The following is a 24764-nucleotide window of genomic DNA, read 5'->3' on the forward strand; positions in this document are numbered from 1 at the left end:
GGCTAATCTGCACTCACAGTTACAGCAACTCAGAGAGAATGCTATAAGGCTTTATTTATTTATTTACTCTGCTCAACATGCACAGTGCTATTTGCAAATGCACAGGGATGAAAAACACAGCCCAAGAGCTTCAAAGGAGAGCTTTATCAGTGGCACTGTGTCTCTGAAACCAACTTCTGAATGTCCAACTTTATCTACAATGTGCCCACGAGCTGCACAGGCTGTGCTGGATTGGATCAACCCCCTGCTCCCAAGGAGGCTTGCACAACTGGCAGGCACCATACACAGGCAAAGATGGGTTTGAACAAAGTTTAAACCCTGTTTAAAATCCTTGTATGAAATTGCTTTTAATGAGAAATGTAATTTTTTTTTTCTTTCAGAGCAATTCCAGAGAAGAATTTCTTTCAAAAAGGGGGAAGAAATGGTTTCAACTGTGAAAACAAGAGGAATTACACTGATTGAAACACATTTAAACTTGCAGAAGAGGCGGAAAAAAGCTGCTCAAACTCGTAGAAGAGGGGAAAAAAATGTGTACATGTGAATATAGGCATTTTTACCCAGTGCAGTCTGATGGGACACCCTGAGCTATTTCTCTGTTTCCAAAAGTGGCAGGAAGGGCCCTGTCTGGCAGCACCCAGCCAAGCTGGATCTAGGACCCAACTCAAAGAGCAGCACAGCCAGCAGACTGTTCTTCCTCCCAAGAACAGAGCTATCACATCTTTTGCAATTCAGCAGCACCAAAAATAAATTAACCACAAATAATTTTCTAATAATTCTTACCCACGTCCTGCACAAAACAAGGTAAATGTACATGAGAAACATTTAGAAATGTGCCTGATGGTCATGTTCCTTATGCTAAGGCTCCTGCAGAAAAATCTAGTGTGCTGAGCAGCTGAATTGGTTAACTTTCTGCTCTGTGAATTGCATCAGCCCCTTTTATGAGTGACATGGTCACTTATTAAAAAATGTGTCATATGAGACGTTTTACAACACATTAATATCTGCTTCTCAACTACCAGCCATCTTATTAAATTCTCAGTGTGTTCTCACTTTAAAGCCATCCAGATAATATAGACAGCAACATTAACAGCAATAAAGACATTGCTAGATGTAATGTAGTATCTAATTAACAGTGATCTCAGTGGGGCATGGCCAGGAGAGGACAACTGAATAAAAATCATCTGCATTATTTAAAGTTACTGAAATATACAATTAATGGCAGCAGCACCCATTTTAATTAAAACTTAGAGGTTGTGATCCAAACTGGCTAAATCTGACACAAAAGTAATGGCCTCGATCAGGTTTAAAGCAATTAGTCAATCTCTAGCCATCCTTTTCTTGTCTTTCCCACTTATTTATGGTTTAATATCTATTAAAGCCAAACTGCCATGGCCATCACCAGGCACCTGAATTCCATACTGTGAGAACAGATCTCTAGAGACCTCCTGGAGCTCTTATACCTCTCCTCCTTGTGCTGGCTGAGCACTGAAACAGGGCTCAGCATGGGTTATCCCTCCTGCAAGCTGCTCAGGGCAGGCTGGGCATTGGCAGGATGAGCAGACAGTAATCCTACAGCTGCCAAGACCTCAGGATTTTCAAGAAATAAAATGGCCACACTGGAGCCCAAGGCTGACTGAAATGAAGGCACTTAACATATTCCTCTCTATTTTAATCTCCTGCTCTTCTTCAGTGCCAAAAGAGTGCTTCTACTCCAGACTGTAATACAAATGCTTTGTTTCCAAGTTTGCTGTACACACCCACAAGGGTGCTGTCCAACTGCTCCATCACCTGTTTCTCTCATTTTTGTAACTTACAATGGCAAAGAGGAATGGTTACTGTGTCAGTGTGGGGGAGCATTTCTGCAAATACACAAGTTTCTGTGGTTTTAGATGTTAATGTATTTTTGCCTCCCCAAGCCACCAAATCTGCTCTCAAGCAAGAATTTTAGATTTATGATCACTGATCCTCACTTTTCTTTGTTACTCCACTCTAAGGAGATATTTTGTTTTTCTCTTCCAGAGTAGCACTTCCCCCTCACAACTTGTGAATCATTTCAGGTCTTGTTTTCTGTCTCTCACAGCATGTCAGTTCCAACGCTCTGCTTTAATGAAAGACTTGGCAAGCCAGTAGAGTGTTTTCTCCTGTAGTTTTTAAAATTAATTTAGTATCTTCTCAAGCAGCACATTCTCTCATAGCCCACATCAAGATAATGCTTCAGCCATATGTGGATGAAAGCCTCTCCCCTCCCTGATACATCCAATCCAAACACGAGCAAACACTCCCAGGAAGCTGCTGCTGCTAATATCTTTCCTCAATTTCCTTTTTCAGTTTTTCTTTTTCATTCGTTCTTCTCAACAGGATATTGAAAGGTTTCTCACCTCCATAAAGGTCATTGCATTAAGAGATAGCAAATTCTGCCCTCAGCCTTGATATTTTCTCACTTCTCAGCATTTCAAACTTTGGTATAAACTCTTCAGCTAATTAAAAACTTCTTGCAGAGACTCTCCAAAATATCCTTCCCAAAGTTTTTGCTTTCATCTCCATTCCAGAACTTTATTTATTTAATCACCAAGAAATAAGTATTGTTTGCTACTTTGCCTTTTATTTTTCCATTCCCTGAGTCCCAATCATCCATTGCACATCACTTTCACACACACATCCCTAATTCACCACTTCATTTTCAGAGGTTAATGTAAATAAATAAATAATAAATTTTTAAAAAAATAAAAAAAATCAGTCTTAGCCAGCCTAGTTAGTGCAACACAAAGTACCATCTAGGAATGCTTCCTCATCATGACATCTACTAAACATTGTATGTGGAAGCTTTCCTTTTTAATGATAACTCACTAAAAGGGCGTTGTCAGCATGCTATATATTTCATTTGAAGGATGTTTTCCTGCACAATATGTGCCATGGTTTCCCTAGGCATTGAGTTGAAACTGAGTTTAAATGCTTTTGATATTGCATTCTTTTTCCTTGTTTTCCACAGTTCCTGCTTGATATTTAGTAGGCCTTAAGTTTTATAGAATCTGACAATAGCTGAATGCAATGTATTATTTACAAAACTTTTTACTTCAGCCTTCTACCTGATTCTGTTTAGAGAGTCAAACAATTCATAAACAGGAAAAAGAAACTTTTAAAAAGTCTTGATTTGTTAAAACTTCTATATGCATGAGTTATTTAAAACAGCAAGTAACTCTCTAGTCAATGAACTTGGAAATCAGAGTTGAGATCAATTGAATAAAATACTACTTAGTAACTGGGAAAGTTTTACAGGGTTAGACTGGTTTCTGAACAGAGTATACCCTAGTTAACAGAGATGAACCAGCTAAAAAGACCAAACTATTCTTTCCACAACTGTCAAAATAACAGAGTCTGAATTAAGTCTTTAACAAAGCCTGGTGTCTAAATAATAAACCACCTAAGTTCAGCTTGCCATAAGACACTTTTTCCAGCAAAACTGAACTCCTATAATTTTAAGTTGCAAGTTTGTTTCCATATCTGTTCAGCCAAGTCCATGAATGCACTGATCAAGGGGAAAACCTAAGAAGCTGGGGAGAGTGGTTTGAAATAGTACAGTCAGTAAAAAGGTTACATTTTACCAGTTATCTCATGTTTTAAATTATTTGCTGCGTTTTAATTTCATGCCAATAACTATCAGTTTAAATCCTGTCAAACTAGGACTTTGTTTAAACTTTTCAAAACTTTGATGTTTTAACACCTACAAATTTCAAAAGGAAAGCAGATTTGTAAGCACTTGAAGAGGCAAAGCAAAAGACAGAGCTTCAGAGAGCATCAGGACTCTTCTTCCTGACACCTGTGGCCTGAAGGACTGAAAAGCTCCTGCCAAACTCTCCTGGAGCTCACTGTGACATTCCTTCTAAGTATTTCATTCAGCACACATTAAACCAGTTTGGGGTTTGACTCACCCACACACCAAAAGCTGTGTAAAGGATGAAACGTGAGGAAGTGATCTCATTCTGAATCCAGCAGATCTGTCACTGCCTAACCATGGATGTGGGAATTTCCCACTGCTTCTGTAACAGAGTTTTTCTGGGGCAGAATTTACCAAGTTCAGCATTAACAAACCATAGCAGGATGGTGTGCCAGAGCCCACAGATGGCTAATGAATAATTTGCTTAAAAAACACTTCACCATAGAGAAGACAAAGCCCAAAACATTATGGAAAATTTGATACTTTCACCAGTCCCAGGCTCAGCCCATATCTAACACCACCACTACACTACAACTTCTGTGCCATGCTCAGCCCCTAATCAAAGGGCAACAGCAAGCAAATGCCCTCTAGTCTGTACATAAAACATCCCCTTCAGAGCTAATATTTAATCACCCCCACTACCTCTAAGAACAGAATTATTTCCAGAATCCATAATATATTACCTTTGAAAATTGCTCATATCAAAGCCCACTGCTACCAAATTAAACTTCCAGCATTGCTCAAATAAAACAAAAGCTCGGAACATCAATTTCCACCTCATGATCTTTTGAGACTTTTCTAATGACAAGCTGCCACAATGCAACCATAAAATATTCCGTTTTCTTCCAGCTCTGTGTAGTACAGGTATAGGGTTTCTAAAGTAAATTACAGCAGTATTTTGTCTTCTCTGCTTGTTGCCTTTTTTTAAAAAGAGAAAAAATAAAGGACAAAGATTACACCTGCATTTGAATTGTTGGGGGTTTTTTGACACATGTTGGGAAAATACTTCATTCCCTGTTGAAGTGGTCTTTTTGCCATCAATTTTGCCACTTAGTAGCTTAATGCCATCCATGCTCAGACCACATAACAAAAACATTTTTGTAATCCTTCTTGTGTCCAGCAGCATCTTAACAGCTTTCCAGTGAACCTGAAGATGAGCAAAAAAAGCTGTAAAGCAAACAAGAAAAAGAGGATGTGCAGAAATAGCAAGCAGCATGTAATCATTTTATATTTTACTAGTCACCTGCCTCTCATTATCCAAGTGCAGCCTTCCCTACACCTAAAAGCAGCAACACAAAGTCAGACACAAAAACACCATGTTTTACATTTGCTCATTCTTTCTTGCAAGACGAATACAATAGTCTGTATTGTACTAAAAAATGGCTATATGGATTGCTTTTTTTAGTAAAATGAAATCACGGCAAATGAATAAGAATTCTACCCTGAATTCCATCCTGACAAGCTGAGAACATAAATTATGTTTTATAAAACCATCATACATAACTAATCTAGATGGGTGCTGCTCGCACGAGCTATTAGACAGCACTTTAAAAACCTGCAGCCTAGTTTAGTGGAGATAATTTTAATTGACTCAAGGGTGTATCTCAATGGTCATGAAATTGTTAGGAAAATGTATTGCAGGGAAAGAGCATTCCCTCAGCTGTGGGGAGCACAGTCAATGCAATCTAATAATGCTCTGGGTTTCCAACTGCTAGATGCATTTTGCGATTGGAAGTGATTGCATTGAGGATGTAGATGGGCCACGTAAATGGAAGCTTTTATTGCTGGTTAGCATAATTGTTGTGACTGTCTGTACTGTGTTTGCATCTGCTGGAGCTTGGTTAAGATTTTTGGAGAGTCACATAATGGGAGAATAGTTTTCACAAGGAGCTGCTTCCCTGGCTATTTGCATGAGATGCTTTCTTGAGGCTTTGTCTGTCTTGTGAAGTGGATAAAAAAAATATGAAGTGGGCAGGCCTCTAACACCACTACCTGAAGAACCCACTAAAACATGGTAAATCACTGATAAAGAGCTCAAACCAGTTATAATGGGGCATGCCCCCAGGCTCACAAATATTATCTGGGAAACTAGTTGAACAAGAAAAAGGCTATCAGTAAAAAATCTGTTTCTTGGGAGTATTTAGCAACTTGAAAGAGGTCTTAATTCAAAAACCCCAAACTGGAAACTACTTGTACATCAATCATCATTTTTCTCTCCATTTCCATTCTTGGAATGCTCACTTTGTTGTTGCTGGTTACTCTTTTTCTGAATTGAAACCTTACTCTTGCATTTCTTTCTCTTCTCTTGCTCATTTTTGAGGCACTAAAGAGTTTCTCGACTTTAAATAAACTCAATATCTGATTTCCTTATTGAACTTGAGTTTATGTTGTTCAGATAAGCAAAGCTCTGCTCCTTTCCCACCAATGCCCATATTATTGCCACGGATTCACTGGGAGTCACCAAGGACCCATCAGGCAAGCACTGGGGTGCTGTGCTGAGATATTTCCTTTCAACAGAAGTCAACACCAAAGTTTCAGCCCTAATCTTCAAGGTCTGCCTCTGCCACCTGCAAGCCCTGCCTTCCTGTGACAGCTTGGCTGCTCAGTGGGGTCATCCCAGCCTGGGATCCACAGCCATGGGAAAGGGAGCTCTGGGCAGCTGCAGCTCAGACACTCAATGTCCATAAGGGATTTTGAGGCTGGGCTGTGGTTCTCACCACTGGACAAAGACTAGAACTCCCTCTTTTGCTTTTCCTACCAGCTTTTGAAATAAATCTATAATGGTGAGGGCAAAGAAGGAATTAGAAGTAGCAATTGCTTTAACAGAGGATTTTCCATATTCTTTGAACTCTGATCAGTACTACCAGGAGACTGTCTCAGCTGAGAGCCTCCCAGTGTTGTGCATGTTGCATTTCCCTTTAAGGGACAGGCATCTAAGAGTTCCTTTAGCCTTTGATTTTGCCCAATACCCAGAGAGCACAAGCAGCCAGCAGAGGCCTCTGACAGGTTGTTGGCCCTGCTCTATGAGCCTGCAAAACAGATCAGACCTTATCGTGGCTGAGCCAGACACCATCCCGCCCCCGGAAGGGCCCTGGGGCCCCAAAACCACAGCCTCACTTGTTGAGCCAAATCGGATCTTTCAGCTTTGAGCCCTGCCAGAGCTGGAGCACAAACGGTGCTTAGCTAAAGCTACTTATCTAGCTCATTTGCAACCAAATTTTTCAGATTAACTGGTCTACCACTGCTAGAGCTAAAGATTTAATTGGTCTTGAAACAGCAAGGATACCATAAATCAGGATGCAACAATTTCTTGTCAGCCCCTGGAGACACTGCATCTACTTCTACAGAAGCAAGTAAGGAAATTTGGAAGCCTTTGATTATGTTAGCACAGATCATTTCAAGGGAAACAAATATTCCACTCACCCTTTAGGTTGGGGCACTTGCACAGCAGGTGACTACAGCTGATGTGCTGCAGTTACCTTTGGCACCATGGGTTCAGCCATGCAGGTCTTGCTTTCCAGTCCACAGGACAATGTATTAAGAGGATTCTTTACCTGATACTAGGTTTGCATGCACAAAATTGCAGTTCATTAAAATGGATCCAGTGGTTCCATATAAATTTAAATACAAGAAACATTGGAGGAAAAAGAAGCTTTCCTGGTTTTTTTTTTTCCTCTTTTCCTGTCATGCCCAGTGATGGAGGTTAATCTCAGGCAGGATGCTCTGTCCCAGCTACAATGACAGTTATTAGGGTACCCAGCAGTAATTAGGGAACTTGGGTACACATCAGGGAGGGTTTGTTTTTTTTTTTTGTTTACTAAAACTAGAGATGCTTACCTTTGTTAGTCAAAAAAATAACTTCTGCTTGGGGTTTCTTCAAAGCTGTCCCAGCAAAAACTAAAATCCTAATATTCTTTTGGATTTACAGTACCTCAGCTTACCATTTTCATTGAAAAATCTGGGATACTGTTATTTTTATCAACCTAGTCAGGAAAAAATGGCTGAAAACACACTATAGGCCCAAACACCAGGATTTAGAATGCAATAAGCTCGTGCTAATTGCATTCCAAATCCTGTATATTGTGTCTCACAATATATAGGCTACCAGTGTAACAAGTACCAAGCAAAGCTTTTGTCTGAGAGGAAGTAGTAAACATCAGTCTTTAACCTACCACTGTAAATGCTTTCTGAAAAAACTGAAAGCTAAAGGGAATATCTCTTGGTCACTAATTGCTCTGCTTTGCAAAGAGCTAGAAACACACTTTGCAGACAGCAATACACTTTTCAAGAATGTTTGGTGCATTAACCACAGAATTACATATAAATAGTTCTGACTAAAGCTTGCTTTTAGGTACCAGTACAAAGTGTGCCAGGAGGAGACAAAACGTACTTAAAGACCTATTCAAATTTTATTTGAAGAATAAAAATGAGCTTCGGTTAAGGCTTTTTTTCATTGCTACATCAATGCCAAGTCCTTATTTGCAATATATAGAGCTAAAGTGAATAAAGGGATCTATCAGTTCCAATCCTGATCCTTAGATACTCTATTATTATTAAGTACAATCTTTTTAAATGAATGCAAAATTACTGTCACTCAAGGTAATAAGTTCCAACCATGTAACTTGACAAATTTATCATTATTACCTTGCATTTTTCCCTCTCCCATTGCAATTACACAATATTGGCTGCCTTAAATTAATTGTTATTTTAATGGAGTAAGACCAATTTAATGAATTCAAATATGAAAAGATCTAAATTGATTTTACATCTTTCCTTATAAACCTGAACTGCAATCCCTGTCATAAAAAGTACAGGCTCTTCAAAAATAATTGTTCAGGACCTAATTTAAAAGCTTCAGTGAGAGCTTAATTTGATCTTCTACGTAGCCCTCAATTAAAAGAAATACACTATAAAAACAAGGTTGTTTCAAGATAATGATGAGAGCACTGAATTTAACATATTTACTTTAAACCATACAAAAGTGTGTTAAAAGCAAGATGTATAGATCAAAGAACAAAAGTTTGATTTTAAACAAAATGCTCTCTCCACATTTTCCAAACAAGTGGCAATATCCCGCTGTACTGAGCTTTGTGATCATAGGTTAACCATTGCTTCATCTAGAAAGTAATCACCTTTATGATAGCAAAGTAGAAATCATTATCTTGGTTTTTGAAAGCATGTAAATAAGTGCCTGAGACTATTTCCAGCTTTTCTTTGTCTGCCTATTCGCACATCACTAATATTATATATACAGACATTAATGTACAAGGAAAAGATGAATACAAAAAGATGAACTTAAAAAGATGAACAAAACCATTCACCCATCAACTGGCCCAAAGTTCAAAGAGAGGGCACCTGATGCTAAATACCACTTGTTCTAGCATGTCCTCTTCCAAAAAGTAAACCTTGGCATAGGAAAAATCTTTTATGAAAAGTAAAACAATTGATTTCAAAAAGATCAATATTTCATTTAGGATGCACATTATGCATCACTGCATAATGCCTTAATGGCTGGAAATGAATCACATCCAGAAAATCTAAAACCGGATCCTGTAATAAATATTAGCTTGCCTGTCAGGCAATCAACCAGAACATTTCTGATGAATCTCTTAATCATATGCTTGAGTCAAACCAGTGCCCTGTCACTCTGAGGGATAAACAGCAAAGATTGAAGCTTTCTTTAAAATTAAAGAAATTAAGATGATTTCTTGTATACTTTAAATAGTTTCTCTACAGTTGAGCTGCACTACAAGTTTAAAGGTAAATTTTTTTGCTATGTACTTCATCTACAAGCATCTCTAAGTGCCTGGCTGGTAATTAAACACATTCTCTGGAAGGGCTCCCTGGGATATGATTATTGGATTTAAATATTCAAATCCTCGAACCTGAAAGCAACACTTCCATTCTCTTGCTGAGCATATCCAGTCTAGATAACTTGTGGGAATATTTTTCTGTTCCCATGATGTATCCTGTGTTTGTTAACAGCAGATTGATTGGAGGTCAGAAATAAAAGCCAAATCATCACAGTTGGTAAGGACAGCTGATTTCACATCTACCTACATGGTTATTTTGGGCATCCCACATTGCTAATTTGGGGAGAGAGGAAAAGAAGCATAGAAGTGGAAAAAGAGCAAAAAGCAACAGCATTTTCAAGCACTTTTTGGTTTTTATCCAAATGCACTCAGAATTATAGGTCAATATGAATGCTATTAGCATTAAATACTAACAGTAGTAATTGAATCATTTACACTTTTCATAGCTTTTTTGGTTTGCATTCAAACAACTGGACTTTTCTCTCATTATATAATTTTTCTCTTCCTTTATCTCAGGGTCTAGGATGCCTTGTAGTCTTTAACTGAACTCTCAGTGCCCATAAGTATGCCATGCACTTTTTAATTTTTCTTTTTAAGTCAAGATTTACCTTTCCCCTTCAGCTTAAATAATAGAGCATTAACATCTTCCAGTGATCAGAGGAACAACTAAACAGCATTGTTCTGACATATTTATAATATACTGCACTGGATCACATTGCTTTTTGCATTAGAATGAAATAGAGTTTTGTCTTCTGGCTGATATTCTTGGAGCTGTATCAGTCTTATCTTAGAAAACAAAAATCAGAGAATATCATTTGGTGATGCACTCTGTGATTCAGCTTATGTTGCAATTGGCTATCTGTAGATGTTGGATGGAGAGAATAATTTTTCTTTCATTTTGCATAAATTGGCTGTGCAAAATGTTCAGAAAACCTAATACATTTTTGTTGATAGCAATGAGCTTTTATATCCAAACAAATTCCAGCAATTGGTAGTTGAGGTAATATAACAAAGTACGCAATGACAGAAGAGAATTGATTATGTTAAATCATTCTACATTAGTTGCATAACCAGCATTTATCACTCAGAGGAGTCATCCATTGACCCATTTAAGCATATTCTTATCAAATGCACATTACTCTTTGGCCTTCGGGGAGGTTAACAAGGAACCTGGCCAGAATAGCCCAAAAAACAAAACTCCCATCTCTCCTAATACTGTAGTGTAAGATGGATACTAGGCTATAAATCAGATAAACATTAAAAAACACCCAGACTATAATAACTAGCAAATTTTTTTTTTTCTTTTACATAATACTTTTTAACATGGTAAAATTTAGCTTGGAATTCAACCAATCAAAAATCATAGAATCATTTCGGTTGGATAAGACCTTTAAGATAAAGTCCAGCCACTAATGTAGAACTGCCAAATCCACCACTTCACCCTGTCCCTGAGTGCCTGCAGGGATGGTGACTCCACTTCCCTGGGCAGATTGTTCCAATGTTTGACAACTCTTTTGGTGAAATTTTTTTTCTTAATATCCAATCTGATTTTAAAGATTCAGAAAATGATTAGGGGCAGGGGATGTCTCTTCAAAATACTCCTGTTACATGGTGGAAATTCTTCTAGGAATGTGGTCTAGTCTGGCTAGTCAAACCTCCAGCCACATGGGGTGTATTTCTGCAGTTCCACTGGTGTGCTGGATGGGTCTGTGAGGACAGCAACCGACAGCTCATTTTCCACTGAGCAAACTGCAGCACAATATCAGAAACAGACAGACCTTTTTCCATGAACCACACCACATTATGATCTGGGAACTGTGCTTTTGTTAGGAAAACATTCCCTGCATGACCTCAAATGCAGCATTCCTGTCAACTTAAGCTGGGACAATCAAAGGAGAAAAATTCAAACCAAGCAATTCAGCTCGATGATGCAACAGGGAACATTTTAGTATGTTGTCAAAAAAAATTATAATTAAACACACAGATCCTAGAAACCTCCTTTTACATAAACCAGACTGTGACTTAATCACACGAGCCTTTAGGAAAACCTCAAAACATAATGACATTTTTGCAAGAGCCTTCAGAGTTGACAAGTCTGCTATAGATACATTCAGTCTCATCCCTTTACTGAAGATGTTTTCATTTTCTATATTCTTTTGATATGAAATAAACAGACTAGAAGTATAAAGCTGCTTCCTTAGCCAAACATAACAGATATTCTAATATTGTACAATATCTCCAACTTTAAACTCAAACTCAACACTGACTCATTGCAAAGCGGTGAAATCAGAAATCTGTCTTGGCCAATTCTGCAATAACTCAGCAGCACAGGAGAGCTTTACTGAAGCCATTGGCAAAAGATTCACTGCTACCTTTTCCTGAAAGCAGTCCTTCAATTACTGTATTTTTAAAACTTTGCACTGCATAAAAAGGATGACCTGTGCATGGCCCAGATATTGATTTTTCACTCTGAAGCAAAAGGCTCACAAACTTATTCATGGAATGATTCACAGCTTATTATACAATGTGTTTCACTAGCACTTCTCCACCCACTGCTGATTTCCTAAAGCTCATGAGGTAACCACAGCAATTACTTACATAGAAAAGCAATATGCTACATTATAGAAGTAACACAATATGGTTTAGCAGTTTATTCGCAGAGGAGGAGTCAGCATCATGCAAGCAGTCGGGTCTCTGTTGGCCACCAACAATTCACATTCCTGGGTTGTGGGTTGGATTTTTTTAAATAGAAAAAGGGAATGAATCCCACCAAGACTTCAATTCAAGTGTGTGTATTTTCCAAAGGCAACGCTCCCCCTCCTCACATGGAGAAGTGCAAAATAGTGTTACTAGGAAAATTCCTACAATTTGGGAAATTGATCTTAACCAAGATGCTAATGGCCCATTTGTTAGACACCAAATTTTCCCAAAAAGAAACCTATTAGAATCTCAAGTGAAATAAAGCAAAACAAATTTAAAAAAAAAAAAAAAAAAGAGGCTATTCTGGCCCTTCAGACGAACAAGTTAAAAAAGCAAGTAAGGGCAGACAGGAAAGGAGAGGAAAGGAAATTATCAAAGGTGATGCTTTAACATAGTTCTGCATTTCTTCCTCAAGGGAAGCACTTGGGAAGCTCAGAAAGGTCTGAGTCTCCCAGTAGCCATGACAGCCCCACTGGGCACCTCTGGTGGGCTCTGGCAGCCGTGCTGGTGTAATGCTGTAAGGCAAGGTATGCAGCACAAGGGAAGACAGAAGGAGTAGCTACTGAGTTAATTAACACCCTTTGCCTTCTCTTAATGAGACAATAAGCCCTTAATGCAAACAGCTTTTCCTCTTGACTAGAGGTCTGGAAAAAGAATTGCTCCCACATTTTTAAAGTCAAATTCTCACCATGGACCAGGATATCATTTCGGGAGTAAGGAAAAAAAGACTGAGGTCAGAGAAGCTAATGAGTTCTCCCAGCACACATTCAAAAATACTCTGTGCTACATATAAAATTTGTGAGAGATTATTCTGAAGTCCACAAACCTAAGTTAGCTCCAAGGGCACATAAACTCTGTACAAGACAGAAGACAGAGCATCAGAAGAAGCCAGCTAAACAGTGGAATCCTATCCTTCTCTCAGATAAATTCTGTAGAGTGAATTCCTTAAGACACCCCTGCAATTTTCCCTGGTTTTATTTATACTCATAGCTAAGGATGTGCTGGAATCAACAAGGAAACAAAGACACTGTGTCAATAGCTTCAGGTCATCTCGCCACTAAGAGTCTTTCAGCACCAGAAGCTGGTTTTGGTGTCTGAGTTATTTTCATCACTACTACCAGTCAACTGAAGGAGAAAGGCAAACTCATCTGATTGATTTTTATTGCCCACAGCTAAAATCTGTCTTAACAGAGGTAGCAAAGTTATCATCACACAACACTGTATTTTCTTTACAGAACTGTGCACACAGTGAAATACTAGAGACGTGCACCAGTCCCAGACAACAATTTTGCAGAGGAAGAGTTAATATATATAATATTTTACCTTTCTGTACCCTCCATAGCTGTCAAAATCACAAAATATGTTAACTCTTTCATTCTGTTATTCATCTGTAATGTTTACCAATCATTATTCTGTGCCAAACTCCTAAATTAAAGTTTTGGGCCCAAATAGTGAATTTCACACTAGATTTTAGCCTAGTGAAATGTAAAGGAAATAAATTTAATCCCAAAACACTCTATGCAAAAATATTCCATGTACTTGCAGCTTCGTGGGAAGCACCAGTAAGAGCAAACATTTAAGAAAGATTAAAGAATAAAAGCTTTGTTTCAATTGCTGTTTCAGATGCAGCTAAAAGAAAACTAAATTTTGTTATTCCTACTTTCTAGATGTGCCTACTCCCACACAGAGTACCTCAGTTTCCCTAAGAAAAGCTGGTCTCAAGGACAAGAGCTGATGTTTCTCTGACCATTGTAAAGATGGGCTGTGCTGGTGCATTTTCCCTGCACAGGCTGCACCATGATCTCCCAGGAACTTGTGCTGCCTAATGAGCTCCTGCTTTTGTTTTAATGAAGAGCCTTGGAAACTTTTTTTGCTATAGCAAATGTGCCAGGAACGCTGCTCTCTTGCATTCCTAAATACTCTCTATTTGAAAATAAGTTAGGCCTACAAGTTAGTATTGTGGTATAGTAAATCCTATGTGAATCTTTTTCTAAATTGTTTAAACTTAGGTCATAAGTTAAATGTTGTTAAGTTTAACTGCTGTTAAGTTTAGATGCTGTTGTGCCTCTAGGCCATATTCCTTTCTATCCTTACCCTGTCTATCCTTTTGTCTCTTCACACACCTCTGCCTCCACACAGTTTTGGATTTATTTCCATTTGGATTGATTGACACTGGATTTTTGTTTACTTTTCCTTGTTGTGCCTAAACCATTTTGTAAGCAGCAGAGTGAACCTTACCAGTGAACTTGGTTGTGCTGTCACTTTTATGTTAAACCTGTTTTTACTGATGCTTTTGTCCATGATTCTTTAAGCAATCTTAAAACACTCATTTGCAACATAGGCCATCATTTTCTATTTAGTTTTAAATAATTATGGACCTTCATCCTCATCATTTCTAATAGGAAAGCCTTCAGACTTTCAGTTTTTAAGGAGTTACTTCTGCAAGTAACAAAGTGTGCAGGAAAAGCAATTGGATTTCAAGCAGCAAGCTCATGTCATTGATTGTCTGTGAGCTGTGTCCAAACACACACACTCCAATGAAAACCTGGCCCTACAAACACCATCCATCCCAGTGCTCCAGGGAATCCACTCATCAGTTGGGCTGGAGATGAAATTTCTTTTCTCCTTCCACCCAAGCTCTGCAAAGAGCAGATGTTTTCAGTGAAGTATCCATAATGATGCCAAGATGTTGGGCTTTTTTTTTTTCCACCGTGCAGTTAATTTCACATCCAGCAACGTGTGCAAGTAATTTGAAGTTGTTCCTCCTGATGCAGGACACCTCACACTTGCCTGTGGTGACTTTGATGTGCTGTCAGGGACTGCAGGGCTGGACACAGAGCTGTGCAGAGCTCCCAGCCCACAGCCTGGAGCCTGCACTGGTGTACACAGGTGCTAAAGGAGAAAGCTCAGCTCTCCTGACCATTCCCTTCCACATCAGATGCAACCTCAGCCTTGTTGCTGGGTTTGATTAAGCTCTGCCTGAACTCCACTCTAGGGTACATTAACACAAATTAAGTTAAATACGTGTCACCCATTAATTCTCCAACCCTTGAAGTGATTAGTAAGCATATTAACAGTTCTGTCTTGATACAGAAAAAACGAACAAAACCATGGCATGTTTTGTTCTGGTCTAAAAACCCTGTCCACAGAGGGGAAATCAAAAGGAACAATGCAATTATATTCACACATTTAGCAATGATGTAACTTCAAAACTCGAGTATTCTGTTTTTTATCTGGTAACTTTAACCATAAAGGGATACAACACAGCCCCACTCATACCAGAAGCTTACCCAGTTCGGTGTCAACAATAGTTCAAACATGAGGACCCCAGCTACCAGACCTGCTCCTGTGCTGACAGCTGAGCCAAATCTGACACTGTTTTCAGCATCTTTGTGCTACACTGCAGAAATGCAACCCCTGTCTAACCCTGTCCTCTTACAGACAGTACCCAGGGGAGCTCAGAAATTTATCAAAATTTTCCTGCTCTATCACCATTGAGGAAAACAATGGCAGCACAGGACAAGGTTGGCTAGCAGTGTGCACTCTTCCTGCTTTCACACTTGCTATGGATGAATTAAACTTGGAGAACATCTGAAACATTTGTCCAACACACACTCCTATCGACACAAAGCCTTTTCTTACAGTCAAAGGCAAGAGTATGCAAATCCAGGCAAGAACACAGCCAGGACACAATGTGTTTTGAATATCCTGACTGGCATCTCATCCCTCGGGAACCCCTGCCAGCAGGAACAGATGAGCTACTCTGTGCTGAGAAGGTTTAATAAACATGGCAGTTTTCAGCAGCTCCCTGACACCTCCACCATCTGCTACAGTAAGATATTATTGTGAAACAAGAGTCATGCAAGTCTAAATGGGCTTGGAGTACAGTGCAATGAAACTCGTGTTAACCAAAATGGGGTGTAACAGCACAGCTAGGCACTGGGAAATGTCCTTCAGTGGGTCTCCCTGTCTGATGGCTGTGGGTGACACCTTGAAGGGCAAGCCTCTGTTCTATGGAGAGAATTATTTTTAAAAAGGCTGAATTTTCATTTTGACAATTTCAAGGTTCATGAATCATTGCAGCACATGCAAGGAAATTGTAAGGGGTAGATAATGGAGGACCAAAATGCAGGATCCCTGCCTTAATGGACCCACTGGAACTAAGGTGGCTTGTCACAACATCCTGTAAAGTCTATTTTAAATTTCCACAGCATACCTGGAGAGGAAATACATTTGAGACCAACAGCATGACAAAACCACGTCAAGTAATTGCTGTGGCTGCTATCATCATGTTCTGGCTTATCAGAAATCAATGTGAAACAACCTAAATCTGGGTGGCAGATGCTAACTGTCTCCAGAAATGTGTAACTCCCTCAGTACTATAACAAAAAAGAACCAAAGCAGAAGTCCAGCTTCTTTATGGCAACAACTAGGGAACTGTTCTCCAACAGCTGGTTCCCAACAAGCATAGCTTTCCACAAAGCATCTAAAAAATGGAAGAACATTTGCAAGAAATTTAAAAAAACCAAGCAAAAGAAAACTCCATCACACAACAGAAAATGCAAACTAGACACAGACTTTGCAGAAAAACCCCCATTCTTTCCAATCAATCCCTTGCCTGTATTCAGGGCTTCTGGCAGCAAGGAAAGGCGCCCTGTCAAAAAATTAATCCCAACATCAATTGAACAGCAGCCAAGATAGTTATCTGGTCCATATTTTACTTGATGTTTGGGTTGCCTAACACACCTAATCAAATCCATGGGTTTGGTCCCTTCCCAGCCTCCACACTGCCTCTCCCTCTTTCAGATTCAAGACAACATACAAAATGCATTTCAGATGGAATTATTCAACATGGGAAACATACATTTCATCAAGAGGGAAAGATTTTTGAAATGAAAAAGCTCCAAACCTGGGTGTATCTGGGAACTTTTTGCTATATGTTATTTTTACTTCCTGGACATAAGAGATAAGAAATGAACTTTTGATTTTGTAGTGTGAAAGTTTCCTATCAATACTACTGAAACTTACCTTGGCCAAGGAAGAATGTCTGCACACATCAGCTTGACAGGAAATATGAAAAGGCTTTTGATGATCTGGTGGGTCCTTGGAATTTGGACAACAAGTGCCACTGTTTACAGAAGTCCATCTGGTCTTTGAATATCAGGAAGAGTCTTTCCTAAAAATTAAAAGGAATTGAAGCAGAAAATATTGTGTTATCTCACACTGGAAATTGATTTTAAAAGCAGATTGTGTATTACAGGTCTATGGTCACTGAGTTCAAACCTCACATTTCAGAGAGTTAAGCTAATGAGCTAATTACAGAAACTGTACAGGAGCAACACAGGAGCCTGGCAGCCAACTATTCTGAACCTCTCACTGATTTAGCATGGGTTTTAAGTTGTCACCTTCACTTTGCCTCAGAAACCTTCAACCTATTACACATTGGAAACTGAAACCTATGACCATCCACTTTCCACTCCTTCTGGACACAGAGAGAGGCAGTTGGCCAAAGGGGTGTTCTGCTTCGTGCTCTGGCTGTGCAATCCAGAAGAGCTTGAGTCTGTTGTACCCTGCTTTCCATAACAGTCACAATACTTTAATAAAATAATACAAAAATTTAACAGCACAGAAATAGAGTGAATAACTGTTAGAAGATAACAATAACAGGTTGCATTTGGTTGAACTTGCACAGGATGAGATCTTTCACTTGCTTTACCAGTGAGGCAGATACACAACGAGGCCACACGTAGCTCAGATATTTCCTGTGATTCTGTTTGACACGAAGGCATTCATTGCCTTGTGATAGAGCTCTGCAGTTGCCCCACTGAAAATATCTTGGCACTCCCCTAAAGTCATGAAATGCAGATGTAGCAGCTTGCACTGAGCTGATGCTTTGGAGATGTGCCATCACACAAACTCAACACATTATTAATCTGGTCACAATTTCCATTTAAACTCAATGACACTTAAAATGATATGCCCTTACATTTAAATTATAGATAGGCTTGGAAATATTTTAATCAGTAATCAATTCCCTACCCCACCTAAAAACAGATGGTAAAATGTTTCAGTTAATAGCAAGAGCATATGAAGGGGAAAAGGCTTAGAAAATAATACCACTAAGCAACACAAAGAATGTTTAACAAATGGACCAGACCCTGAGCTCATCAGAGTCAGGAAAAAATACTGTCTGCACTTTGATTAAGTCAATGTTGGGGCACTGTGACACATGTTGGTATTTGCTTATTTTCAGCATATGCTGCATAATTCCAGCAGATGCTTCCACATGAAGTATTAAGAAAATGACAAGTGGAAATTTTTTTTATTTTGATGAACACTTTTTTGTATCAAACATGAACAATATTATGGGATTACCAGTAGAAATATGCTTAATATAAAATCCTTGCAAGGGCAGTTTTAAAAATGTAGCAGTGGAATTATTTTTTTTCAAAATACAGTGTAGCTTATTATATACAAATCATGTAAGCAAGAGTTGTACAGAATCAAACACCATCTAGTTATCCGATTAGAACCTCCTGTTCCAGCCTCAGTGTAACTATGGGGAATAACAATTAACATCTACCAGCCAGCTCAGCACTCATGTCAAACTAGCCTTTGAAGGCAAACTGCTCATTCCTACTGGTGCAGGAAATTAAAGATCAACTTGTAATTAAACAAAGCTAATGTTTCTAGGTGCACTCAAAATTTGGCCAGATTTGAGTGGGCTTGTGTAGGAAGAAATACATCCTAAACGCTCAATAGAAGATCCTATGACTAGCATGATAAAAGTTAGCTTTCCAAAAGAAAAATGTTTGGAAGATTATTGTTTTAAAGGGATAAAGTACTTTATGTTTTCCATCTCTCATTCTTCAGCATGACTACATTAGTGCAAATGGAAGAATACTTCAACCTAAATTGTGGAGAAGTACACCCCAAAAGATAGAATTCAGTGAACTTATGAACCAAAATGAGCATCTTACAGAAAAAAGTGCTCCAGAACCCTGACACCATCACCGAGCCACCTGCATGGAGTTAAGTAGCCAAAAATCATCCACAACCTGACCTCTGTCTGTAGCTTCATTCATCTTTCCTTAGCGAGAGCACAACACTCAGGAGACACACACAGATGCTTAATTTGAGAGTACATTTCCTTCCTAACCTGACAGATCCTTCCTACATCCTCCTTTGCCACAGAGCAGCCAAAATCATTACACAGCCCGACAGGCTGCCTTGCTGCAGCTTTTCTCCTAGCTGAAAGGAAGGAGCAGCAGTTACAGCAGGAAGGTTAACACATGCCACCGTGGTACAAAAGGAAGATACATCACAGAACACCAATTCTCTTTCAGGACAGGTTGACTTTCTGTCAGCCAGCTGAAGGAAACTCATTTTCAAGCCACCTCTAGTCCAAATTGGTGTTTTCTGCTGAATCTTTCCAGGCCAACCCTCAAACTAGTATTTATCTTCCACTTCTGTCATGTAATACATCCATAGGAAGAAGAAATCAGTTTTAATCTGTTACATGCTTTTCAGTATCAAGACTTTCTTTAGCAACCACTGCACAAACCCAAGAGGCTTACAGCTCACCTTCCAAAGAGGCTGGATGCTAGTATTTGCTGGTTTGTAATATGCTTGCAGAAGTTAAGATGCAAATAAAACTTCATGCAGCCTGGGTTAGTGCTGCTGTGGTTTCTGCAGCATTCCTTGCACTTAGAAGGGAAATATTTTCAAGGTACACATAGACACCATAGGTAATACTGTCTCAAATTCAGCTGCTCTCCTATTTTCTCCTAATGACTTTTCCAAGGCATGCTGTTTTATGTGACTAAAATAAACCCAAAAAACAGTGTTGAAAAAATACACTTAAAAGGTGAAATAAATAATGGAATAATTATACACTTTGTCATGGTTTATCACTGGATACTTGGAGTAGAGAGTCAAAAGAGGATAGGCAAGGGAGTTTTACCACTGTTTTCCACATGAGCATCTCAGGCACACAGTTCCACTTTAGCTCTTAAGAATTCACCAGAATACACAGCAGTGAAAAAGAAAGGAGTGAATTATGTCTTTTCTGTCCCAAAATTCCTAGCCTCAACTTGCCAATTTTAATTTATCTATTACACTGTCATTGTGTGCAGCTTTTTTCCTTCTTAAAAGAGTGTGCTCCTGGTAGGAAAAAAAAAATTAAAACAATTTTAACAAAAGTTGACATTAGAGATTCTGTGAAGAATGCACATTTCAGCAGGACCAGGACCAACAAACTGTGTTAGGGGTTAAGATCAGGAAAGAAGCTGCACTTCATAACACTTTTCATTTGCATGAATTTCTGAATTAAAACCCAAAGCATGTGGCATATGCTGCAAATTTGTTTAGAATGGAAAATATTTTTCAGAGCAAGGAAGCATAATCCATTCCCTCTGTAGTTAAAAATGGATGTGAACAGGAGTTTAAAAAAAAATGAGACAAAAATTATGTATTTGACTATAACAGATTTCTTTTCTGACCCAAGCCCTTGGCTACAGATAGCAAAATGTTCTTTCATATCATGTCAGCATCACAATTTCTCCCACGCAGAACCACAACTCAGTCCACACACAAGCTGGAACATAAAAAAAACCAAAACAAATACCTGTACCCTCTTCTTACAATTGATAAATGCTATACACAGACCTCTCAATGCAGCTGCTTGGGATGGAAACATTGAAGGTATACATAATTCATAACTGCAACAACCCATGCCTTTAAGCATATTTTCTACTTACTTTCATTGCTACCCTTTATATTCTATGCTTTCCAAAATTCTGGGGTTGATGCTGTCTTAGAGACATTGCTGGATCAAGTATAACAACATGCAATCATCATTTCAAAATTAAATGAAACACTAGCCTGTATATTTTACCTCTGAAGATCTTTATTGTCACGCTGACCTAATAAAGATTATGACCCAAGGAAAGCATGTACCATCAGTGAGGTCCAAAAGCAACTAGATTTATTATTTCATTAAGAAGTTGTCTACAGTCCTTGGACTTAATCTGCAGAAATCTAAATGAAAAAGACCTAAAACCTATGTATGGCTCTCCAGTTCTTGAAAAAAAAAAAAACCAAGCTTGCACCAAGAGTTCATTTTTTTCATTACATGTAAAGACAAGCCCTCTTGTCACCTGCAACAGTTCCTTTAGAAATAAATCTAAACACATAACATAGGACTATGTGGCTGTTGTAGAACTTGGACAGCATGTAAAACCCAACGATTTCTGCCATAAAATTCCAATTCACAGATAAGTTCTGCCTCCACATTCTCTATTCTGTTTCCTAAGCAGCCTGCAGGATCCTTGTTTAATGTGCTTTTACAGCCACTGGTTGAGAGCTGTGCTGCAAACAGAGCACCAGCACTGACTTTTGCTCTGTCAGGGTTTGCAGGATGGGCACTGAAGGAAGTGAAGGAACACAGCACAACTTCATTGATCTCACCAGGGCACAAAGGTGACATTTCCACAAAGATGGCACCAAGAACCAAGGCCAGTGGCTTTGGAGCTGTGAGAAGAACATTATTTCTCAGGATCAGAGTCAGTACTGTGCCAGTTGCTGTACTAGGAACCCACAAATTACCTCTTTTCAGTGCTTTAATTTCCCAGATGTCTTCAACAGATTTGGGGTTTCAGCTGAAGTTTCATTTGCTTTCTGTTCATGAAGAGCATTAAGAAATGTTCTACACTAGGAAGCACCAAAAAACTGGAATTTAAAAACCATCATGGCATTTTTTGGCCTAGTTCCCACAGCTTCTCTACCTCTTCAGTGCTCAGAAGGAGCCTGGCTGGTGTCTCCACCACCTTCAGAATTGTCATCCTGCACTGGAATGGGATTCCCCAGTCACTCCAAGGGGACCTCCCTGAATTTCATAGATCTAGGAAAGCAAATGCATCCAAGCACAAACTTTCTGTGGAGATTTATAAATCATCCCCAGATTACTTAAGTCAACCATGCAGTGATTTACCTCTTTGAGCACTGTAATATATTTCTAAAAGTAGAGCAAGTTGTATCATTACTCCATTGAAGTGGCAAAACATAAAAAATTATGACATGTAAGAGTATTACATATGCATGAAGTGTTCCTGCTTGCTAGGATAACACTGTGCATGATGGTTGGAATTAATTTTCCAACTAGAATACAATGTTATTAATAAAGCATGACAGAAAAAAAAATCAAATATGTTGATTTAAAAATCAAGTAATGTCTTTGTGTGGCAATCAGATACAACTTCAGAAATGAGTGTTATATCATAACCCACGAGAGATGAACAGGCATTTTCAGTGTAACAGCAAAAGGAACCTTTCCTGACTCAGGCAAGCAAATCAAGTGGGATTTTCAGAAATATTCGTTTGACTCTGAGCAAGACAAATTCTCAGGAAGCCAGAGCCACACACTCAGAAGAGTCTCTGAAGCTACACACTGTTTGTGTAAGAAACAAAAGCCCCTGCCTGTTTCAGCCCTCAGATTGCTTTCCTGAAGAGAAACAAACACCAAGGTTTCACACCAAGAGCAGAACAAAAGTTTTTTTACTCGTTCACTCGATTTCAAAGAACATGGTTTCTCCTTAGCTGATCGGTCTGTGCATGGGCAACCAAGTGCCATTTACTCCCAGCACAAAGGCTGTACGCCAATGCTGCTAGGAGGTGGCACAGGGGAGGATGGAAGCAAGGGAAAGATGGAGCATCATCTAGGACAGCATTCCCACCCAAAGCAGCTGATGGCTTCTGGTAGGAGCAGCACACTCAGGAGGGGCAGATGGCAGTCACTGGTTTCAGTTTCCAAAGGCTGGAACAGGAAAGGAGGCCAAGTGCTGAGGATTAGGGATCGACAGAGGTGCAAACTCACTGGAGAATCAGTCACAGAACTCCCTCTGTACAGACTGTGGATTTTTTTTGTATGCCACAAACAAATGCAGGCAAACAGGTGAATTTGTTTCTACCCATCCTACTCCCAAAAGAAAATCCCACAGACACATCCTGTAATAGCATCACAGACCCTTCTCTGCCCTCCTGAACACAGAGGTCAGACAGCTACACACACCCATTCCCACCACCCCTACAGACAGCCACAGTTTTCTCTTGCAGTTCCTCCAGCAAAACCAACTCTTATCTTCATCTGCTAGCCAAGCCTTCCTTTCCTCCCACATTCCTCTTGTCCTTCACTTCAGTATCCAGGCCAGACAATTCTTTATGAAGCAAATATCCACTCCAGCCCCAAGCATCTATTCCACACATCCCTGCTTAGGCAGAGTTCTCAGCTCTTGCTGTTTTTCCTCCTCCTCTTCCTCTGCCCACTCTCACATCCACAGCCAACCTCTCACTTCCCCTCTTTCAGCATGGTTCAGTTCATCTGCCTGCTTGGCTCCTGCAGAAACTGCCACTCACACACTCCCAGCTCCCCAAAGGTACAGAGAGGCATTAAGAAACAGCTTGAAATAGAGCAAAGCAAAAGGTTTGGGTCTTGTCCTGAAGCATTTGAAGTCTCCAGTGCTGCATTTGTTTTAAAGCATCTTAAAATGTATTCCTAGCAAAGCCATGCATTACTGAGTTTCCTGACAGTAGCTTTTAGATTTTTTTTTAAATCCCAGTAGCTAGCATGTGTATACAACAGTGTGGATGTGTCCAACAGTTTAACAGTTAACATTGTTATCTCCCAGTAATGACTATTAAATCATTAGCCATAACCTGAGCCTCAGATGCAAATAAACAAGGCAGGGACAGAGCAGAATATTTCAGATCAGCCTGAAAATTATTTTCAAAGTAATCCTTGACACAGTATGCTCCAAAAGGTGCTGTGGACTAAAGCAATCTTTACTAAACAATGCATAAAAAAATCATTTACTGTGTGACTATTATCAGAAACCACTGTGCACTTCAGAGTGGGCAGACATCTGTTACATCTGTTTCAATGAAAACCCCCGAGGGATATTCTGCAGTTTGGCACCGCAGCTGAATGTTATAATGTCAAATATGAAGCACATAACACAGCAGGGTGTCCAGGGACAGGGAAAGGCAATCCAAAGCACTGCCCTAGTTTCTGTTAAAAATAGGTCAAAGAGCTGGTATAATCAAAGTCTGGCAGTGCATACTAATTACTGACAGCGTGTCTTACACTTGCATCGACTGCAAGCAACTCTACACAATCTTATTAGCTAAACACACAAGAAGCCTTTTTAGATATCTCATTTTTGAAACGTGATATAGGTTTCCTATCACTGCGAGAAATTGGTTTTACTCTGGATGACCTGTCAGATTAATTTCCAGTTAAATCAATAACCAATGGAGACGTACTTCCCAGGTAATGATTTAAAATTCATTAATATGTAATTGCTGAACTAATAAACAAATATTTTACACTATGAATATCAAATAACTTGTAGATGTTAATTACAGAACATGAGATTGCTGCACAAGTGCATAACAAAACACCTGTGATAACACTGGCAGACAGGAAATGGAAAAAGACCAAAGAAATTTTGCATATTTTAACAGGTAAATTCTAAGTTTAA

At 39.1% G+C, this 24764-nt stretch overlaps 1 long non-coding RNA gene across 2 annotated transcripts in view; it reads right to left on the reverse strand.

Annotated features, from left to right (window-relative positions):
• The window catches only part of LOC146432675 (uncharacterized), a 178125-nt gene that overhangs the window by 68040 nt on the left and 85321 nt on the right, over positions 1 to 24764 (reverse strand). For both annotated transcript variants that reach the window (XR_014854289.1, XR_014854288.1), the window contains exon 2: positions 17257 to 17404. This is a non-coding gene — a long non-coding RNA (uncharacterized LOC146432675). The remainder of the gene's footprint in view (positions 1 to 17256; positions 17405 to 24764) is intronic.

The sequence above is a fragment of the Lichenostomus cassidix genome, chromosome 10 (assembly GCF_008360975.1).
Source record: "Lichenostomus cassidix isolate B80296 chromosome 10, HeHo_3.0, whole genome shotgun sequence".
In the NCBI taxonomy this organism is placed as follows: Eukaryota; Metazoa; Chordata; class Aves; order Passeriformes; family Meliphagidae; genus Lichenostomus; species Lichenostomus cassidix.